General features: G+C 46.0%; 2 protein-coding genes across 4 annotated transcripts in view; one reads left to right on the top strand and one right to left on the bottom strand.

The window, feature by feature from the left end:
- The window catches only part of LOC116848284 (mushroom body large-type Kenyon cell-specific protein 1), a 380,233-nt gene that overhangs the window by 135,858 nt on the left and 222,353 nt on the right, over positions 1–22,022 (bottom strand). The window contains exon 1 of one of the 3 annotated variants that reach the window (XM_032824191.1): positions 17,460–21,040. The exons of the other annotated variants lie outside the window; for them this stretch is intronic. The gene's annotated coding sequence lies outside the window, so the exon portion shown is untranslated. Of the gene's footprint in view, positions 1–17,459; positions 21,041–22,022 lie in introns of those variants that run through there. 3 annotated transcript variants of the gene reach the window in all.
- LOC116848270 overlaps positions 20,535–22,022 on the top strand; it is a 225,591-nt gene continuing 224,103 nt past the window's right edge. The window contains exon 1 of the mRNA XM_032824171.1: positions 20,535–20,662. The gene's annotated coding sequence lies outside the window, so the exon portion shown is untranslated. The remainder of the gene's footprint in view (positions 20,663–22,022) is intronic.

Genomic DNA, 22,022 nt, shown 5'->3' with positions numbered 1-22,022 from the left:
TCCGCTCGGTCGACGGGGTCTATTTTCGTCGGAGGCGTCGTCGCCGCGGGAAGCGTGGATCGCTCCGGCTTTTCCGCGACGGCAACCTTGAGGAGCCGCGGATTCCATGCTGTTACGCGAAACGCGGCTGTTCGCGCGTGAGCGTGCCGCCGCGTGCTTCTTGCCTAGCTCTCTCTCTCTCTCTCTCTCTCCCTCTCTCCCCCTTTCTCTCTCCCTCTCCCTCTCTCTCTCTTTCTCCTCTAACTAATATTTTCATCTTTTCTTCTTTCCTCTCCCTTCGCCGGCTCTCTCTCTTTTCCTCCATCTATCCCTCTTTCTCTCATTCTCTATCTAACGGTCGCGTACGACCATATTTTGGCGATACCTACTTGTTGCGCGAGGAACGACCTATGTGCACATATGTACGCCGTCATCTACATACCGCTGGCGTAGGTACAGTCGGCATCAGAGCGCGCCGATTGCTTGGCACAAGCGCAAACAGAGTGAACGACCGCGGCTCGAAATAATTTCGCTCCTTCCTCGAAAGGACCGATCGACCGACCGACCGACCGATCGACGACTGGCTCTATCGACGTCCTTACTGATTTATGCGATTCTATCTGGTTCGCTCTGCCCCGTCCACGCGTGCACACGCCAAGGAAGCGAATTCGCTTCTGCCTATCTCTGCGCGTGGTTTCGCCGCTCAGAATTCGATATCGCGACATCTTACACGGACACATTTTATCACGAAACTTTTTCGAGCATAACTATTTAAGGAGTTAATTCGAGAAAGAACAAAGAAAAACATTTGTATTAATTTTGGGAATTTGGTAAATGGCGATCTTGCGATTAGTCGCGGTGCTATTAGTTTCGCCGCGCAAAGGCTCTCTCGACGAAGAAATAGCCAGGCGAGAATTATACAGCCCTTTGGACAGTCTCTCTGTCCCTCCAAGTTTCACAGCACGAATGGCTGAAATAATAATGATGAAGTTGGTAAATAATTACAAGTGAAGTCGTGTAACACCCTACCACACCAATTAAGGCTTAATTTTCGCATATGATGAGTTTGAAAAAGGATCAAAGTGCACACCAACATAATGCGTGGAAAAAATTGCGCGGCCGGCGTGATACCACATGGTTTTAATGCATAATACGTTTTTCCTTTTTACAAACAGCGCGTTTGCGAGACGATGCGTTATGAGAAATACGCGCATTGCGCGCACACGAAAAGAGGAAAAAAGAGAAGAAAATAGCGTTACTAAGTGGCGACCAGTGTCACTAAAAACACGAAACGACACAATTCCTCTGCCTCTCTTTCTCTTTCCCCCTCCCCTCTCTCTCTCTCTCTCTCCCTCCCTCCCGGGTTACGTTTAATAGAAATATTAATAATACGCACGACAGAATTAATCCGGCAGAACAAATCGTTTGAACCGCGCGTATTATCAACTCATGACTAAACCGGAAGTTAATAGATATTTAACGCGACGCACCGCTCAATCGTCGCGCTCGCCCGCGAAAAGATTCGCGTAACTGGATTTTATGGTTATTAACGGCCAATTTCCCGAAAATCGCCCGCGAACGGAAGCCGCGTGTAACGTGCTCAGTCTAGCGAGAATTCGGTGCAATGTAAACTTTGTTTCACGTCTCTTTGATCGCTTATTGGGAAATTATTTCATACGCCCTCGCAAATTTAACGTTATCTCTGGTAATCCCTCTTTAAATGGCGCGACCGCCATTTTGACAGTCAATTTCGCAAATATCGCCAGCAGTAGAAAGAACGGGCCGTTTAATTGTTCGCGGGGCAACGTCGCGCGATCAGCCGGAAACCGGCGGCGCCTGACGTCCGCGCGCGCCCGCGTTTTTGCGAATGGCCGGCGCGCAGCGCGACATACTGCAAATTACCGATGCGCAAAAATTTAAAAGTAACGCAATAAAAATAAAATTTCACACGCGGTTTATTTCGAATCGGTTACAGTAAATCCGTATCTACGTGTACAGTCGCCGCGCCGCAAAAGCCGTGTAAGTACAAACGTCGTTTTTACATTTCGGATTAATTCGGAAATGCGGGGCCGCGCAAAAACGATAATGAGATATCGCTTAATGGGAAAAAAAAAGTCTCGCGAGGAGCGCGTACGTTTCGGTCGATTTTACCTCGCATCGCCGAACCGACTCTTTTAAACGGTCAAATAATATTTCAGCGAGACAGCTGACACATGCATTTTTTCTACAAAATAAATAAATAAATAAATGAAATACATCAGCCTTGAAACAAATTAACGCACTGTCAATCAGTGAAACCATCCACTTTTTATTTGATCGCTCTTTTTTTCGACGTTAATTCGTGTAAACGTTAATTCTTCTGTTATCGTACGCTCTATACAGACAGAAAAAGTATTGTTCACGTTGGTTTACGTTAATTAAATCTCGTACACACAGAAAAACTCTGTGCTAAAATCATTCTGCTGCTAAAAAGAGTGATTGCTCGGTTCACTTTCCTCCTTTGAAGTAAGGGTTATCTTCAAAGGACTTTCTTGATAATAGTCTTATTGTAATATACTCATCATTAATTCGAGAAAAGCTCATCATCGTACACTCAAAAAAAGGATTTGTTCTCTCTGCGAGAATATTGTGAAACTTTATCGACGAGAAAGTTGACTCGATTCTATAGTAGCCAGCAAACCAAATTTTTGTTTTGATTTAATAATCTTGACTGAAATTCCAAATTTGCCAGAATTCAGAATGTACTTTGAATAAATTTAATGCTGATGATAAACTCTCTCTTTTTCTCTCTCTTATAAGATAAATTTCCAGATATATAAACCCAGGAAATACTTGAAACAACTAACATTTAGACACAGAGCGTACTTTTCTGAATGTGTACACTCGTCCACACTTGCACACACATCGACAGAATACATCGAGCAAAGAATATTTGAAAATTTATTTGTTGGATATAAAGTTCATTTTACAGTAACAGCTTGTTTCGTAGAAGCAAACTTTATTTCATGGAGATTATTTTTGTTTCTCTGAATTTTTCTGTGTGAAATGAACCGTATATCCAGCAAATACATTTCCAAGTATTTTTTTCTCAATGCATATCCGAGACATAGGCTTCGTTTACCCGATTAGACCAAAACGAAGAAGACGCGATACCTTCTCAAATGAGACTCACTCGTCGCTCCACATTCTATCGTGCGTCCGCGACGCGAGCCGAACTTACGTAAACGCGATAATAACCGATAAACGCGCGTCGTCATCTGTCGGCTGCAACGGGCGAGACGGATATTTCGGTGGCGGTGGTTCTCTTTCTCCCGTCGACGTTAACGAATTTCTGCGGTTAGGCAATTACAAGCCGGCCGACCGGCCGTTTGGCGCACACGACACGGAAAAAAAGAACGTTATATTACTTTTTTCCTCTCTCGCTCTCTCCCCTCGCCTCGCCCGCGTGGCCGTCACTCTCCCTCGTCCACCTTCGCGAGACTGTTGCCACGCGACATCGGACGATCGACTGTGTGCACGGTACACGTCGCAGGTACATAACATACCCGCGTCCGTTATGTACCGCCCGGGTTTGCACGCACATGACCACGGTGTATATTTCGGCCGTGAGCTCGCTCGCACGTTCGTTCGCCCGCGCGCGCACGCTAGTCAACAGGCCGTCCCGTTTCATCCCGCTTGGAAAATTTCGGGGGTGGTCGCTTTAACCCGGCTGTGCTGCGGCTGCTGCTCTGCGTGTCGACCTATATACCTCCGGCCCATCTACTACATACCTAACCTAAGCGCGAGTGTGTGCACTAATATCAACACGACGGCGCTGTGCAACGCCGTAGCCAACACGACGGCGATATAAACACCGTTACTACTTGTTGCACTACTCCCAGAAACTGAGAGTACTCGGAAGCGATTCGGAAGGTCCGCTCGCGCGACTCGCTGTCGGAGCAGCTCTATCTATCTATCTCTATCGCTCTATCTATCTTCCTCTTTCCCTCTCTTTCTTCCAACTCTCTCTCTCTCTCTCTCTCTCTCTCACTCTCTCTAACTCTAACTCTGTCCGCCTCGTCGCTCCGAATATCGACCGGCAAATTTGACCTAATACTCTTGGGCGTCGCGTGGGGCCACAAAGGGTTAAAGCGAGCGAAATTACGCGACGAAATGCACGCGCGCGCGCATGGGGTGTACATATATGACGTATTTAATAATTATAATATATACGCATATATATGTAACTCGGGTATTTAATTATTGCGTAGTTTCTGTGTACTCGATGGTGAAAACGCGCGTGTGCCGCGACGCAAAACCGCACAATTAATAGATGTTTGTTTAACTCGCGGTGCGCACGGTTAATAGAAATATGAGTGTGGATTTATGTGGAAAACGTAGGGTGATAATGTAACAATTGTTTAATCTCTCACGCAACAGATAATACAACAATTGTGTAATTTCTCACGTATAACACTGAGGTATATTTTAAATTAATTAGTCATAATAAAAAGATTACGTGTTATATCTTTCGCGTTCGTCGCTAGATTCAGGCCGTTCCTTGCAAGCGTCGAGTTCAATAAAAATGTGAAGTTAGGATTAAACGTAACCTAAGTGCGTAGTATAAATTAAATACGACTCCAGACAATAATTTGTTTCGAATTCAAATAACAAATAAAATTTTTTTACATAATATCTGTACCTGTCTCTCTTTCCTTTTCTCTCCTCTTTTTTTTATTGCACACAGTGGCCTATGCATATTTTGCTTTAAAACAGTAAAAAAAAAAATAGAATTTCATCCGCCGGTGCGAGTGGAAAATCGCACGGCGGCGAGGAATAAAGAATGTTAAAACGCGTAGAACGATATGCTAAAATGGCGCGCAGAAAAGCGTCATAATGTACGTGTAAGCTGACAACTCGGTAATATCGATCAAATGCGACCGCGTTACCGGCACCCACATGTTTCACACGCGAATAGAAGACCCGGTGCATTGTTGTTATAATCCAATAGCGCCAAATGGCAAGTTATACGGACAGACTACTAACCTCGATTCGTCGGAACCACAGCTGGTGGTGACTTCGTGTTACTTTTTTCGGAAATCGAGTATTGTTGCATCTCGTCTGGGGCGTGGCGACTACGCCCTCGTGCCACCGTACGCAAAAATACGTCGACGATTTCCGGCAACGTCGTAGATAATACAGCCGCATACACACATACACACACACACACACGGTCGTGTTTAGCACAACACGTAATATCCCACGGCGTGGGAAGGAGAGCCTCACGAACGCGCGCGCGCGCGTGCACGGCATCGTAAATACGCGGATCATCCTAAAGTATCGCTCGTGGAAGCGTTCGGCCTTCCTCCGAATAAATTCGATCTTAACTTTCGAGGATACGCGCGTCAGCCTTGGAGCCCGTAAGAAAAAAGGTGATCTCGATCGTAAACGACGGCGATCGCGTCTTTCGGCTTCGATTCAACCGCGAACTGACGCGGCCCTGAACCGACTTCTCACAATAACTTCAATAACGGTCCATTATGCAAAGCTTCGTTCGCGACGTGTGTGTCTTTGAAATCGAAGCGGGGAATTGGTCCGTCGTGCGACGCGGCACACAACACGGAGAGATGGCCTTGACATTTCAAACGCAAAAACGAATTTCTTGATTACGCGCGATGTGCGTGCATATTTTCGTGCATCGTGACTGGTGATTATTTCGATGGAGCTGCTCGCTCGAAAGCACGAATACACGAACGTGTAGATATATTGCTATCGTATAATCAAAAAAAAAAATGGTGTATGTTAATCCATGACATATACTGTTAGGCTTTAGAATATAAAAATAAATGTTGAATGGAATAGTGAGGCTGAAAGTAAGATAAATTTCAACTCGGATAGGTCAAATAGAATCAAAGGAGGTTAATATATAGGTTTCAGAGTATCAAGATAGGTGTTGAATGGAACAGTAAGGCTGAAAATGAGATTAAAATTTCGACTCGGGAGACCACGGTAAATTTAGTCGCGATCGTACCGCCTCGTTAGTAAGCGATTAAATGTGCTAAGTGAATCCAGAGCTGAGCATCAGAGCGAACGTTCAATTACATATCGCCTAATTCGCCTGCTTCTGCGTGGCGCGCTCGCGAAGAGATGTAAAGCTTCTTAAAGCGAGCTTACCTTTGCGCGAGTTGCTTGCACTCGACGGTGCTAATCATCGATATCAAAGTACCTCAAATACGAGGGACGGGTAAAAGGAAGAAAAGAGAGAAAGAGAGAGAGAGAGAGAGAGAGAGAGAGAGAGAGAGAGAGAGAGAGAGAGAGAGAGAGAGAGAGACAGAAAAAGAAGCAGTAGAACACGCGATTTTCAAATCGTGCATCCTCGTGATTTCTCTCTAGCTGCTCTCACGTTCTCTCTCGCGTTTCCAACGACACGCCGGAAGAAAGAGAAAGGCCGGATGCGACGACTCGAAAAGCGGGTAACCAGTTCCAAAGCGCTTCAAAGAGTCGCGCGGAGGAAAAGCGCGAGACCGCCGCGGTGAAATACGGGAGGAAAAGTCGTATCCAACCGGGGATACCGTCCCCTGGTTACCGGCGGGGACTACTGCTCTTTTTCTCTCTTTCTCTTTCCCTCTTTGTCTCTCTTTCTTTCTGTGCACACACTCGGTGCAGATCAGATACGTAATGCAGACACGCGGACGCCCGTGAAGCGACTCCGTACGCGTACGCGTGTGTACTTCCTCACACAGCCGCACCACGGGGGCGCACACACGCGTCCCACGCCTACGCGTGCACCCACGTACCATTGCACCTTCGAAACTCGCCACGTGCTACCGCCTGCACGTATGTGACTCTCGTGTGACTCGCCTCCCATGTGTGCTCACCGTTCGTCGCGCGCACAGTCGCACATTCGCTCGTCGTACATACGGCTATCGTACATAGCGAACTAACGTGCCCGTGTAAGCACCTCTGCGTGGCTCTGTGTATAGGTTACATGGATGTATGTGTGTGTGTGTGTGGTACGTGTGCACCACGCTGACCCGCTGAAATCTATATAGACGTAACACGTAGGAGCGCGCGCATGGATGCTCGCAAATGGCCCGGCAGTCTGCAACGCCGCATGTGCATGTGCACGAGTCCCGCGTGTAAGTGTATGTCTCTGTGTGTACGTGCTGCCGGCTGCGCTGACTTGTGTCGGCACGAGGGGGAAAGGGGGGTAGAGAGGGGGAGGGCAAGGAGGGCGAAACGCGATGTGGAACACACTCGCTCTCGATGGGTCACTCTCACTCTCTCGGCCGAGAGGGAAATTCGGCAGCTGTTTTAAACCCGGCTAACTGGCGAAACTCTACCACCGAGCCACCTCCACCCTCCTATCTCACCGTGTGCTCCTTGTCGTTCTCCTCCCTCCTGCCGGTGTCCCTGCCTTTACTCTACCCTACCTCTCGACGCACCTTCGGCGGCGGGCCCTCTCTTTGTCACACTCCCGCCTTGTCGCGCGAGAACGCCGCATCACGCGACGCAGTAGTATTTACGGATGCCGAATCGATTTTTGCAATGGTGATTTCACCGAGCGCGCGTCGCGCTCTAAAATTCACGCGCCCCGCCGTTGTCTCAAGGATACGCAACGCCGAGCAATAATTCGAACGGGGAACGTGGGAGGGTGTATTGCTGCACGTCTGTGCGCATGTCGACTTAAATTCGTTACGCGCGTTACGTGTATCTATTGCACTTAGATAAGTAACGTTGTCGTTTTCGAACCCGCGTTGTCGGTGACGACGAGCCCAGTCACGTGCCGTAAAATTACTCTTAGCGTTCTCCCTCGTCCCTGAAACGGAGTGACAGGGACTGCGAAATAATTCACCTGTGAAATTCGCGTGTGAAACTTCACTTTTTGCGTTGCTTGCATTATTTAATTTTTTTTTTCAATTAACGTTTTAATTAACATTCCTTTAAGTTAAAGCAGTGTTGAAGAGTAATAAGCGAATTTTATCGGTCGTTATCACTCTGAGGTTAAGTGCTCATAAAAGATACGTAATAAATGATACCTGCCGTCACGATGACGTCTCGACCGTGGCGAAGGTTGTAACGGCGTCCTTTCGAACTTGTTCTTTTGTCAAACACAGAACATTCTTTCGTTTGAACGAATTTTCTAACCACATGTGGAGTAATTGAGCCGGAAAAGCGGAGAACTAAATTTCGCGTTACGATTTTATCGTTTTGTAATTTAATCAATATTAATGGCAGAGACGGTATTTCTGATCTATTTGCAAAATTTTGCAAGAAAGTGTCTCTGTAACGCTCACTCGCACTTCTTATAAAAGTGACTGTACGGTAGACAAGAAAAGACTAGCGACGACGAGAGGCGAGCGAATGTATAACCGTGACACCCACCTAAATTTGCTTGCAGATATCGCTAGAAATGTTGTCGCTGCAAATTCTACGCACCGCAAACAGTTCTTTAGCAGATACAAAAAACCAGAGAAAAATTTTAACCGTGACATTTAGAATTCTACCTGAACCAGCGAAACATTCCGTTAGTAAATGTGAACATCCACGTGTGCCGTTTTCGAGTTTTACAGTTTAATATTTTTCTTCTCGCTCATGTTCTCGAGGTGATTAATGTGATCAAACGAGTTTTGCAGATTCGATAGACACCTTGAGGATTTTCCACCGCGATAAGAACTGTCGCGCCGTAATAGTCGGCATTAGCATAAAATCACGCAAAAAAGATGCATGTCATAGCGCGCGTTTGGATAAACAACGAAATTACCGGATCAAATGTGCGCACTTTTAATTATGCCGCTCTCGCTATATAGATTCACGCGCGAACGTGTGTGTGTGTGCGCGCGCCGCCGCCGCCACCGTCGCCGATGTGAAAATGCAACTCTTGTCGCTTACCGGAATATTCGTTCGGCATTTTCAACTATTGAGTTTACGTCCGCGGCTTTTTTGTGCGAGTCGACGTGTCTCCGCGCGTTTCTACGTTTCCAGGACAGATATCAGCTGCTCTAATTTTGAGCACCAACAATGCACCGGAGCCTCGCTCTTTCGACGCGCACGCGACACACCGTAGCGAGCGCGAGCGCGGAGAGAGAAGCTCCAAATATGACGGCACGTAAATACAAAAGAGGACAGTGGTAATGATAATGAGAAGTGAAATATATCGGACAGAGAGGATCCCGTCGCGTTCGTCTAATTAGCCAAATGGACTCGTCGCGGGATTAAAGCATTATCTTTCGAGTTATTCATCACTCGATAATCATCTTATCGTTCGATATCTTCAGAGATATACATCCGAGAGATTCGCCGCGTCTGCCCGAACGTCGTGTGTTAATAATTGCGAGACGTCGCGACCGTCTCTGTATTTTCTGACGAAATTCTGACAAAATTCCCCGAAGTACTCAAACATCACTCCTTGTCGGCGTTCAAGTGACCACTACGTACACGTCCGCGTTTTGTTTTGTTTAAAAAAATGTATGCTTGTATTTTTTACATAAAATAATTTGTTTAACCAGGTATCTGGTTCGTTCATATTTCACAAAATAGGTTAAATCCTACAGTCATTGGCATCTCTAAATCGTCGTTGGTAGAAATACCAACAACAATATCGTTGATAGAAATAATATATAAAGATCTTGACAAATAAAATTCTTCGGTATATCGTGATAAGCAACCACACTGAGAAAAGGATTTCGTTGACAAAACCAAAATTTGGTTAAAACGGGATGTGAACCAAATGTTTGGTAATTATAATAAAAAAATTTAATTGTCTCTATTTTGCCTTATTTTCTCAGTAACATATTTACTTAGTCATTAAGCAAAGCAAAATAGTGACAATTAAATTTCTAGATTACAATTAAATTAAAACATTTGGTTGATCCCATTTTAATTAAATTTTGGTTTCGAGATAACCAAATCATTTGTTCAGTATATCTGTAACAATAGTAATAATTGTTATACACTGAGAAAGAAATTCTTGAAAATTTACTTGTAGAACAAAAATTTCACGGAAACAAATTTTATTTCGCAGAAATATATTTTATTTCACAGAAATATGCTTTGTATCATACAAATAAATTTTCAAGTATTTTTCTTAGTGTATTCATTCCTAACAATTGACAAATGTATACATAAGCAATCTTCACGTTTTTCATGTATCTTACCGATGATTATGAGGTGACAATAATTATATTGCTTATCCTATCCGTTTAATCTAATCAAATTTTTTTCGCGTATCCGCAGTAAAAAATGCAATGTTGTGTTAAACGTGCGAATCGCGATCAAGGATCTGGACATGCACGGGACTGTGAGTGCGCAACGGTACATATATTTCATATCGAAAGTTTAAGTGTATTCGTATCTAAAGACCAAAACAATAAGATTAGGTTTAGGCACACGTTCAGATTAATTGACGTTTTCATCTTTTACCGCGCGTCACGTTTGTTCGCAAACTCGCTTTTCTGCAATCAACCTGCCTACGACGAGAACGAAAAGAATCTCGAAATTTCACATCGTGCGTGAAGCTCGCACGCATTCGAGCGAGCCGCGTCGAGCAGGCGCAGCCTGGTTTGGCAACGCACGCGACGTTCGACGGTCGTCCGCATCGCGAATGCATTCCCGCCGTGTATGCGTGAGTGCGTGCGTGCGTGCGAGTGTGTGCGACACGCCGTGCACATTGCGTCGCCTTCCTCCCTCTTGCCTCCTCCTCCTCTTTCTTCTCCTCCCTCCCTCCCTTTCTCGCGTTCCTTCTCGCTTCGTCGCTCGGACGAAGCTCGTGTGGCGAGCTCCCCGAACGTATGGCTTTTTTACCACACTGACCTGGGTTAACTCGACGTGCAGTGCCGAATAATAAAACCGCCGGAACCACTGACCCCCTCTGCACGTGCACGAATGCACACGCGTACACACGTACACGTGCCGTGCACATGCACGGACGGATGCACACGCGAACGCCAGCGCCGAACCCGCTCCGCCCTCCGGCCAAATATAAATGCGCCGCGGTGTATACACGCTCGCAATCGTGCACACACGGACACGGGTACAGTGTGCACACATGCGCGCATATCGCAGCGCGCGACCACCCGGCGACAGTGTGAGTAGAATGCACCGAGTGGCACATAAACGATGCCTCGAGCCGAGGGCAGGGCCACGGTCACCCGAAAATACGGCCGCGCCTCGTTCTCGTCCTCTCTTTTACCTCGCTTTCTCTCTTTCTCTTTCTCTGACCCGTTACCGTCGCATCTGAGCTCGCTTCTCTCGCTCCCACATATTTCCTTTCTTTTTCGTCGCCATCGTGGCGAGTTTCAATGGCTACGTGTGCATCGCTACAGGCTGATTCATGAAACGCGATCGCTCTAATGGTGCGCCGTCTGTCGCGATGTCGAGTACCAAGGCGCGCTGTCGCGACAAACACAGCCCGTTGTGGAAATAGATCCCTTCGCCTATTTTTATTTCTCTATATTCGCCGAAAAGTCTGGATGTGTGTATACTCGAGATAAGCTACCCGATATCCGCGGTACGTCTTGTATATAGGTGTTAGATTTTGCAGCGGAGAATATTTTCGGATGCGTTCCAATATTGTATGTGTGCAATATCAGGTCTAAATTTAACAGAACGTCCAAATCTCTCAAACTGTGTGCCTTACTCGAGAGAGCAAGTGCATGTATACGTATATATGTATCTCTCTTTTTAGCAATTAACACTCGGGACATATTCGACATTACGTCTATTCACGCGTTTCTAATGACATTACACACCTGCGGTTTTCCCTACCGCGACTGAACAAACACTTCACGTCTGAAAGCGGCGTCTTCTAATTGACTTAATATTTACCTCGTTTAAGCGCTACCACCTACGCATCCGCGTTACATGCACTTTGTTACTCGACATTCCAGATTTGATTCAATTCCCGAGTACAATCGCGCGGAATTCGCAAACAACACGAACTGAAAACGTAAGAAGTACGCGTGTAATGTTCGAAATTTACATATCAGAAAGAATCGGCGATTAATAATTAACTTTAACTTAAGTGTACACTCCTCGATTACAGCACAGTTGTCACGATGGATCTTTTTGTAATTCTCAGTAACATGAGACTAATCTGCTCAGTCCTAATTCGGAAAAATTCGGACCTTGCGCAGCAGACGGACGAATCAGCGCGCGGAATGCACGCCACAGAAAAGCCGGCCCGGCGCGGCGATTACGTGCTCGAGGCACTCCTGAAACAAAGCGTCCGTTGTCCTGCCGACCACCACACGACCTAGCCCAATGCGTGCCAGCACGCGTACGCAGGCGGGAGACGCGCCATGTAAACGAAAAGTCCGTCGACCGGCGAGTCACGAGCGTTCGCCGAGGATACGCGCATCGATTCAGAACGGACAAATCGTTGCCCACGAGTCGCTAAAAATAACATTTCCGGATTTACTCTTTTTCATCCGGAAGCTCCCACTCTTGCAGCGACGTCAATACGAACGTAATTCCTGCAAAAAGTATCCTTCAATGTACGGTATGATACGATATGACGTGCAACGGTACTCTCCTTCGACGATAAAAAAAAGAAAACAAGAATTTAATTTGATCGTATGTAAAACGATGCAATTTCAAATTCCTGGTAACTAACGGAATTCTCTCACTCTACACTGAGACAAAAAAATATCTAAGAAATACAGAGTATTTATTCAATGAATACTAATAACATAGTTGCTTGGGTACTAACACACACATTTTTACACTGAGAAAGAATATTTTTTCCGAAACAAGAAGATACAGCATTCTGTTGAGAACCTCAGCTCTTTTCGTGAAAGCAGTCGTTTGTTCTATTTAAATAAGAGACTAAAATAAAATAAGACCTATAAGAGAGAAAAGTATAGAGTGAATGTATGCGAACAATATTTTTAATTCAAAATTATCTTTTAAATAGGAACAATTAATTAATTATCATTAATATATTAATATATTATGTATACATTATATATATATTATTATTATAATTATGTATACATTAATGATAATTAATTAATTGTCCCTATTTAGGAGATAATTTCGAATTAAAACAATTTTTTGCATATATTCACTCTATGTTTAGCCCTATTTTATTTTGATTTTTTTTAAAATCTCCGAGCCTTTTAACAACTCTTTCTCTTTAAATTTAGCTGTGAATAAATGTCATCAGCATCCATCGAATAAATATTCTTTATTTCTTAGGAATTTGTTACCTCACAATACGGGGGGAGCAGAGGGGCAGCAAAACAAAGACGTGATTATAATTGAGTTCGGAGCGTTTCGACGTGTCGGAGAGTTAAACGCGCGCTACTCATTTGGAGGTTTCGGTGCTGTGAAGTTCGCATATCATAAAGTGGCAAATCAACCGCGGTCGAGCCCGAATTCCCAGCGTAACGTTGAACCATCGTAACCGATGCGATGGCACGAGCGGCACGGCGGGTCGAACGGTCATGCTAAACGAACTCGCGGCAGTTAAAATTCGACCGCATGCGGCCGTGCCGCGTCGAATTCGTCTTTCGGATCGCGCCGCACGAATGGAGTGTCAAAGCCGCGCGTAACAGCCCGGCTATCGATAAAGCGCAATTAGCGGAATTGTATTACCCGCACTGGTGCGCGCAAGCGGACGTAGTCGATTACGGCTGCCTTTTTTCTTCTTTCTCTTTGGTTTTTTTTTCCCTCTTCTCTCTCTCTCTCTTTTTTCCATTTTTTTTTTGAAAACATCACGCTCTATCGATCCGCGCTCTCTATCGGACGGCGCGATCGTGACGCTCTAAACAATCCGAGGCCGAACACAAGCCGTTCTGACTCATTCAGAGACTCACACATGCCGGTCTCTGCGAGTCAATAAAACTCAAGGCACGATAATAATCGCGAGGAAGGTGCCCGATATCGACGTGCAAAATCGTACGACGGCATTGCCCTTTTAATGACGATAAGAACGCATCGCTCTACTGTTCGTTGTAATGAAAGAAACGTGACAATTTGAATATTACATTGAAAAAAAATGTTTTTAATTAAAAATATTTTTTGGGTGCATTAACATACTTATCTAAATAAAATTAATTTCTTTTCATTTAAACCAAGTATTTTTTTACTCGGCTTAAGTAATGATACCTCTAAGAAATATTTGTTAATTTTTAAATATATTTTTCTCAATATAATAGCGACCAATTAACTTGTCAATTTGCAGAGTAGTCTGAAGAGATTAAACATTTAATGCAGGTTGAGATGAGAGAGATAATATCCCTAAATGAAATTATTGTATATAAATCCTCGCTTAATTCTTCAACACGGGCACAAAAATTACGTCCAAGACAGGATGCTCTCGCGCTTAGCAAACCGAGCGATATCGCAAGCAGTCGCAGCGAGATATACTCGACCGATTCAAGCCGAAATGTTCTCCCGGTTCTTGATAATTTTTGCATGTTTGAAGCAGAAAGTCGGAGCGCAATAACGGAACAAGGCTGCAGTGCTCGAGCTATAACCGAGAAGTATTCCACGGCGCTCGATTCGCATCACGTAACGATACTCGTCGGAAGAATTTTCTCGGATTTTCCCGAGTCGGATATAGTCCGCGGAGAGAGAACAGATATATTAATCTTATCAGACCGATTCCCGGCGAGGAATCTCATACAAGGACGCGATCTCGATCGCTCGCAAGCGAGACGAGCCTGCGTATTTGCGTTCCGCTCGTTGTGTATTATCTACGGCCAAGCAGGGATGATGAAAGAGCCAGGCACTTCATTAAGAAACAGGCGGGCGATTCCACGGCCGTTGATCTCTATTGTTTATGCGCGTCGGATATTTAAACGAAAATTGAACATCTTCGAGGTAACGATAAGAAGAGTATCTTCGTCTAAGAGAGAGAGAGAGAGAGAGAGATGCATCTTGGCGAATTAATTGACATTTCATATTTACTTTGAATCGCATCTGTCACGCGTAGATAAAAAATTATAAATTTTCCTTCCCATCTTCCCGAGTCGAAATTTTGTCCTACTTTCGATCTGAACCTTCCAACGTCTGTACACTGAGAGAAAAAGTTTTCAAGAAGTAAAAAATATTTATTTGATGGGTACTACTTGATACATATTTGCTTATATAAAGTCAAATATTTTTCAAGTAAGAAAATATATATTTTCTTCAAACCTTAACTTTCCACGGAAGCAATTATTTATTTCATTCAAATAAAAGAATTCAGATTTACGTAAATATATTATTAGCATAATATATTATTATTATTAGATATTTCTTTCCTCAGTGTAGATTCTGAAGGAGCAGTGTATACTTCATACACACGGAAACTGAAGTTCTACTTAGCACCTCTAAATGGCAGAAAACGCACAAGATGCCACTTGTAGGTTCTAAAGAGAACCTCTCGGTAAAGTTAGTGCGCTAAGTAAAATCAAAAGAGCTTGATACAGGCTTCAGAGTCTTAAAGTAGGCGTTAAATGGGATATTGAGGTCGACAGAGTAGAATCAATATTTCAACTCGGTTGAATAACTCTCACAGAATAATCCTAGAGCAAAAGAGTACGATAATCCCGATCTCGAAGTTCGACAATTTCGATAAATACTCCACGTATGAAATCCTTGTAACTGTCAATTGTCAAGAATATTCTCTCTCACACATAATTCCAATGATAGACCGTCTAAAAATTACGCTCCCCACGAATCCGTTCGAGAGATTTCGTGGTAAATTTAATCGCGCAGATAACGAGGAATAAGCTAGCCAGCTGCTCGGTGGCCAATATCGAGCGATCATCCGCGATCTCTCGTACGTAGCCCGACGATAAATCGCAGCGGACGCCCTGTAAGGACCCTCCCTGCCGCGTAACGTATCCGCGGGCGCGCGTGGGCGTTGTAATGACTCGGGGTCTCGGCGCTCCACAATAGATTTCGCAACTGTTACGGCGCACACGGTCGCCGTACGCGTAGTCTTGTTGCGCGAGAAAAGTGATAGTTTGTAGCATTGCACTTGGTGCGTGAGGTAACTCCGCGCCGCGCCGCGTCGCACTGCATCTCGTTATCGTGCGGCTTTATCAACGCGTGCTGCGGCAGCGAGCAACGCGACGACGTTTCACAAGCGTCGCGTCGGATGTCGAGCCGCGGCTCACTTCGCCGACGAGGACTCACTGTCGACAACGGCGCAGACTCGACTGAAAGCCCGGCCAGTTCGCTATCTCCGCTGGGACAAGGAGCGAACGAACGGTCCCCTTTAAGGATCGCCTCGCCCTCCGTCGCCTAATTGAGGAGTTCAGCCGAAAAACGACGTGCGAGAGTTGCAAATTGCATTAATTATGCGATATTACGCGTCGCAAACCACACTCGCTCGAACGCGATCTCTTGTCGTGTGCGCGGATTTTCTTATTTATTCCCAACGCTCAGATTCATTGTATTATGGTAATATAACGTATGGGCTGTTTGATATAACGGGGGAAATAATTTCGTAACCTTTTGTCGTATGTACGCGGCGATGAAGCGCCAACTGGACGCGAATCATTAACGCGTTCATCGTTGCATCGGCAAAGAAGCTGCATTTACGAAATTGCCAATCCACTTCGCGCAGGAGATCGGAAATGCTGTCCGACGCACGCGGACCAACCCACGGTGAAACCCGGAGGCTAGGAATTCCAACTTTCCCGCGTGCGAAAAATTCTCGCCTCGTTCGCCGCAGAGTAATCGCGGCAGAATACAGAAGTCAAACGTATGTGCGCGCGCGCGCACTTGGCGCCAAATTTCCTACGTCTCCAAAAAAGGTGGGCGCATGACCTATACATAAAAAAAAAAAGATACAGTTCGTGTGACTGAATGGAAACCGAGCCGGAAACTTGCTGACGAGAAATAATATTTCTGTTACGCATGATCGAAAACATTTATCTGAACATTCAGGTTAATAGCTGTCACTTGAAACTTGTCTCATGTGAGATACTTAGATTTTTATTCAGAGTTAGTTACAAGTTTCCCAGTTGAATCATTCGACTGGAAAACTCTTGTCTAACTTTAAATTTAAATTTGACACCCGTAATTTCAGATTTTAATTCAGAGTGAGATAAAAATCATTTCATTGAAAATCACACATTACAGATATAAATATTATATATACCATAATTCAATTGGAAAAAAACCTGAATCTAACTCTAAGTAAAAATCTATGTATCTCACATGAGATAAGTTTCAGACGACAATTTTTTAATACGGGTCTTATTGAGGCGATTATCTCATTTGAGACGAGTTTCAGGTAATAACTGTTAATAAGACTTCATTAAAAGAGCCCCAGTTGTGTTAAAACTCGGTTGAGATAACTGAGAGCAATTGGCTGAGTAGAGATCTCCCACAGGGATTTTTCTGTTCTGACAATCGAGTTTTTCGTCTGGATTCCCAGATAACAGAAAATTCAGTTACACTAACGGAGTGGTTTTTTCCATGTACAAGTGGATATATCGAATATTGCGCCTAAGAGCAAATGTATATTGTACCTTGCGATATAATTGCTGCAGAGTACATACCACGTTTCGTCGATATCGCCGGTGCGTGAGCGTGCGTGCGTGCGTACATCGGAGTCCTTGTGTTCGCAGCTGTCCGCAGCTTCGCCAACTTCGCTGTCGAAGGAAGAGGTTTCGCAGCAGCACCCAACGCGCAAGGTTCGGCCCCCGCAGAATGTCCCCTCGCTGTTTTGCAATCAGCCGTCCGCGACGAACTTTCGACCGATCGATTCTTACTGATGCCGCTCGCTCGGCGCCGTTTTAAAACCGTCACTCGCGGCCGGAGATAGGCGTCCTCTTTTTCAGCAGGCGCTCGTTAATAATGTAAGCCACTGGCGGCGGTCGCGCAAACAGTTCGCGCCGCTCGGGGGGATCGCGTTCTCGGCGGGCACGTTACGTGAAATTTACGGAAACTAGCGACGCGATCGCGGAATCGTCCGTGTAGGATTGGTCCGTCCGCGGCCACTGTTCCTCGCGGCCCGACTTGTTCCTGCCGTCACGATTCGCAGAACGCGTACGCAGTGTCGATTTACGCGACGGACACTTTGATCAGGCCGTGCACACTCGCGCTGCGATTTTCACTAACGGTCGCGGTCGCTGCTCCGGCGCGCTTCACGCCGCTAGTCCGTCGCGCTGCCGGCAGCGGCGCGACGCTCGACTATTGCCTAATTGCACACTCAGTTCCGCGGTGTCGTGTATGTCTCTGACGATATATTATGTATCTCTTCCTCTGAATATACCATCGCATTTCTAATTCCCAATTAATGAATCCGACGATCGCCCGATTCTACTACTACTCGAGCGAGACGAATAGCACATGTAAGAGAGACACCGACACTCGACACGTCGCGACAAGCACCGGCTGGATATGCGGACAAACGGGAAGATTGCTTTCTAATGATGTCCTTACGATATCTCTCGACGATCACACATCGCTATTTCGGCACTCCCGACACTTGTTTCCGCGCGAGACTCGTTCTCGACACACAAAAGGCACGTAAAACGCGGAGCGATGTTGATCGATGTGTTGATGATTGTTGCTCGATGCGAAAAGGAAGATGGCCGCGCAATGCACGACAGACGCCGAAAATGCGCGTCGAAACGCGAATGTGTCGTCTCACTCTACAACGACGCGTTCTCACAGGCGAAGTACAGACTCCCCCGTCTCTCGCTTATTAATAGACCGACGCTACCCTCCCGAGATTCGACGTCGCGTATCTGTCTTTCCGCTTATCATCGCATTTCCCGATTCATAAATCCGACGATTGTCCGATTCCATTACTGTTTGAATGAGTCGATGGTAATAACAAGCATAAGAGACGCCGAGTCGACACGTCGCGACAAGCACCGGCTGGATATACGGACAAACGGGAAGATCGCTTTCTAATAACATACTTACGATATCTCCCCATGATCACACATCGTTATTTCGGCACTCCCGACACTTGTTTCCGCGCGAGACTCGATTTCGACACTCAAAAGGCACGTAAAATGCGGAGCGATGTTGCTCGATGCGAAAAGGAAGATGACTGCGCAATGCATGACGGGCGCGGAAAACGCGCGCCGAAACGCGAGCAGTGTCACCACTCTTATAACGACGCGCTCTCATAGACGAAGTACACACTTCCCTGTCTCTCGTTTAGTAATAGACCGACGGTATCCTCCCAAGATTCGGCGTCGCGTATCTGTCTTTCCGTTTATCATCGCATTTCTCGATTCATAAATCCGACGATCGTCCGATTCTATTACTACTCGAGCGAGACGAATAGCACATGTAAGAGAGACACCGACACTCGACACGTCGCGACAAGCACCGACTGGATATATGGACAAATGGGAAGATCGCTTTCTAATGACGTACTTACGATACCTCCCGACGATCACATATCGCTATTTCGGCACTCCCGACACTCGTTTCCGCGCGAGACTCGCTTTCGACACTCACAAGGCATGTAAAACGCGGAGCGATATTGGTCGATGCGTCAACGACGGTTGCTCGATACGTAAAGGAAGATGGCCGCGCAATGCATGACGGACGCGGAGAATGCGCGCCGAAACGCGATCAGTGTCACCACTCTTATAACGACGCGCTCTCGTAGGCGAAGTACACACTCCTCTATGTTTCTCTCACTAATAGGCCGACGATATCTCTCGAGATTCGACGCCGCGAATATGCCTAGCGTCACATCTATCTATCATTCGGATTATCATCGCATCTCTGATTCCTGATTAACAAACCTAACGAGCGTCCGATTCCATTATTATTCAAGTTGGTAATGACAAGTGTAAAAGACGCCGAGCCGACGCGTCGCGACAAGCACCAGCTGGATATATGCGAAGAAACGAGCAGATCACGGTCTCATAACGTAGCGATACGTCCCGACGGTCGAATATCGTTGTTTTTCGGCACTCCCATTACTCATTTCCGCACGAGGCTCACTCTCGACAGATAAAAGACGCGGAACGATGTCGATTGATGTTTTCATGGCGGTTGCCCGATGCGAATAGGTCGAGAACAGCCGCATGATGCATGACGGACGCCGAAAATTCGTGCTCTCTCACTCACTCACTTGTGTACACTCAGGACAGAGACTACAGACACCGCAGAGCGCGCGAAGAAAGGCTCTAATTGGTCCGCGCGGATCTCAGCGCTGCGAATGCCGTGTACCGCCGACAGCTCGATAGTTACTAAAAGTTTTTGGCCAGCCGTATTCGTATTCAGCTACGAATTCTTTGGTCTGTTCTTTTCAGCTGCACTGCTGAACTGGTGCAATAAGTTAAAGTGAGATAAGTATATGTTTTCTCACTCTAACTTATTGCACCAGTTCAACAGTGCAGCTGAAAAGAACAGACCACTTATGACTGCTGATTAATCGACAAAGCGAGAACGTGCTACTTGGATTCATTCAACAGTGATGAGAAACGCACAGCAAAGAATGAAGGTGTCTGATCGATAGCTTGCCATATCGATCTATCGGATCTATCGAGTGATAGGCAGCCGCGGATCTGAGCGTGCAGAGCGCGTCGCTGTAGCAGCGCTCACGTCGCGCGTTTTCGGCGTTCGTTGCGTAGCCATTTTCGTCCTTTTTACATCGACCACCGCCATTGACACATCGAACGACATCGCTCCGCGTTTCACACGTCTTTTGTGTATTATCAGTCAAGTCCTACGCGCATATAAGTATTGGGAGTGACGAGACAGCGATGTGCGATCGTCAGGACGTAACGTAAGTGTGTTATTAAGCGGTAATCTGCTGTTTTCTCGACTCATATGAACCCGTGCTTGTCGCGACGTGTCTACTCGACGTGCGTCTCTGACACACGTAATCTCCCTCGAATCGCTTAGACAGCGACAGAATCAGACAATCTTCGTATTCATTAATCGGGGATTAGAAATGCGACGGTAGTCGGAAAGACAGATACGCGGCGCCGAATGTCGGGAGGTAACGTCGGTCTATTAGTAAAAGAGAGATAGGGAAGTGTGTACGCCACTTGCAAGAACGCGTCGTTGTAGAATGACGACTCTGCTCGCGTTTCGGCGTCCGTCATACATTGCGCGACCATCTTCCTTTCCGCATCGAGCAACCGTCGTCGACACATCGATCAACAGCGCTCCGCGTTTGACGTGCCTTTTGAGTGGCAAAATCGAGTCTCACGCGGAAACAAGTGTCGGGAGTGTCGAAATAGCGATGTGTGATCGGCAACTATCGTAAGTACGTTATTAGAAAGCAATCTTCCCGTTTATTCGTATATTCAGCCGATGTTTGTCACGACGTGTCGACTCGGCGTCTCTTACATTTGTTATTACTATCGACTCATTCAAACAGTAATGAAATCGGACGATCGTCGGATTTATGAACCGGGAATTAAAAATGCGATGGTAATCGGAAAGATAGATACGCGGCACCGAATCTCAGGAGAGTAGCGTCGGTCTATTACTAAGAGAGAGACGGGAGAGTGTGTACTCCGTCTGTGAGAGCGTGTCATTGTAAAGTGGCAGATACTACTCGCGTTTCGGCGCGCATTTTCGGCGTCCATCATGCATTGCGCATCTTCCTTTTTGCATCGAGCAACATCGACACATCGATCAACATCGCTCCGTGTTTTACGTGCCTTTTGAGTACTGAAAGCGAATCTCGCGCGGAAATAGGTCTCGGGACAATGACGTGTGGAAAATGACAATGTGCGATCGTTAACGCGTAACGTAAGTACGTTAACGCGTAACGTAAGTACGATTAGACAATAATCTCCTTACCTTTAGTATATATAACCGAAGGTTGTCGCGACGTGTCGACTCGGCGTTTCTTACACCTGTCATTACGGAAATCACACTGACAGATATCGCTCGATATCGATCGCGATCGAGAGAAAGAGAATGCTAATCGAATTCAACAATACTAACCTTACCCAAGCGCACGCGTTCGTATGAACTTGCGATTCCCGCTCGATTCTCGAGAGTAAGCACCTCCGGGAGATCTCCTTCGCGACGAAGCCCGATCTACGAAAGAAGCTCGATCTGTGCGAGCAAACGAGCGTCTTCTCTCTCTCTCTCTCTCTCTCTCTCTCTCTCTCTCTCTCTCTCTCTCT

This window comes from Odontomachus brunneus, unplaced genomic scaffold, assembly GCF_010583005.1.
Source record: "Odontomachus brunneus isolate Ranch 3 - 2012 unplaced genomic scaffold, Obru_v1 Obru_scaffold_092, whole genome shotgun sequence".
Lineage (NCBI taxonomy): Eukaryota > Metazoa > Arthropoda > Insecta > Hymenoptera > Formicidae > Odontomachus > Odontomachus brunneus.
The sequence above is the reverse complement of the archived record's forward strand: the minus strand, read 5'-3'. Positions and strand labels throughout refer to the sequence as shown.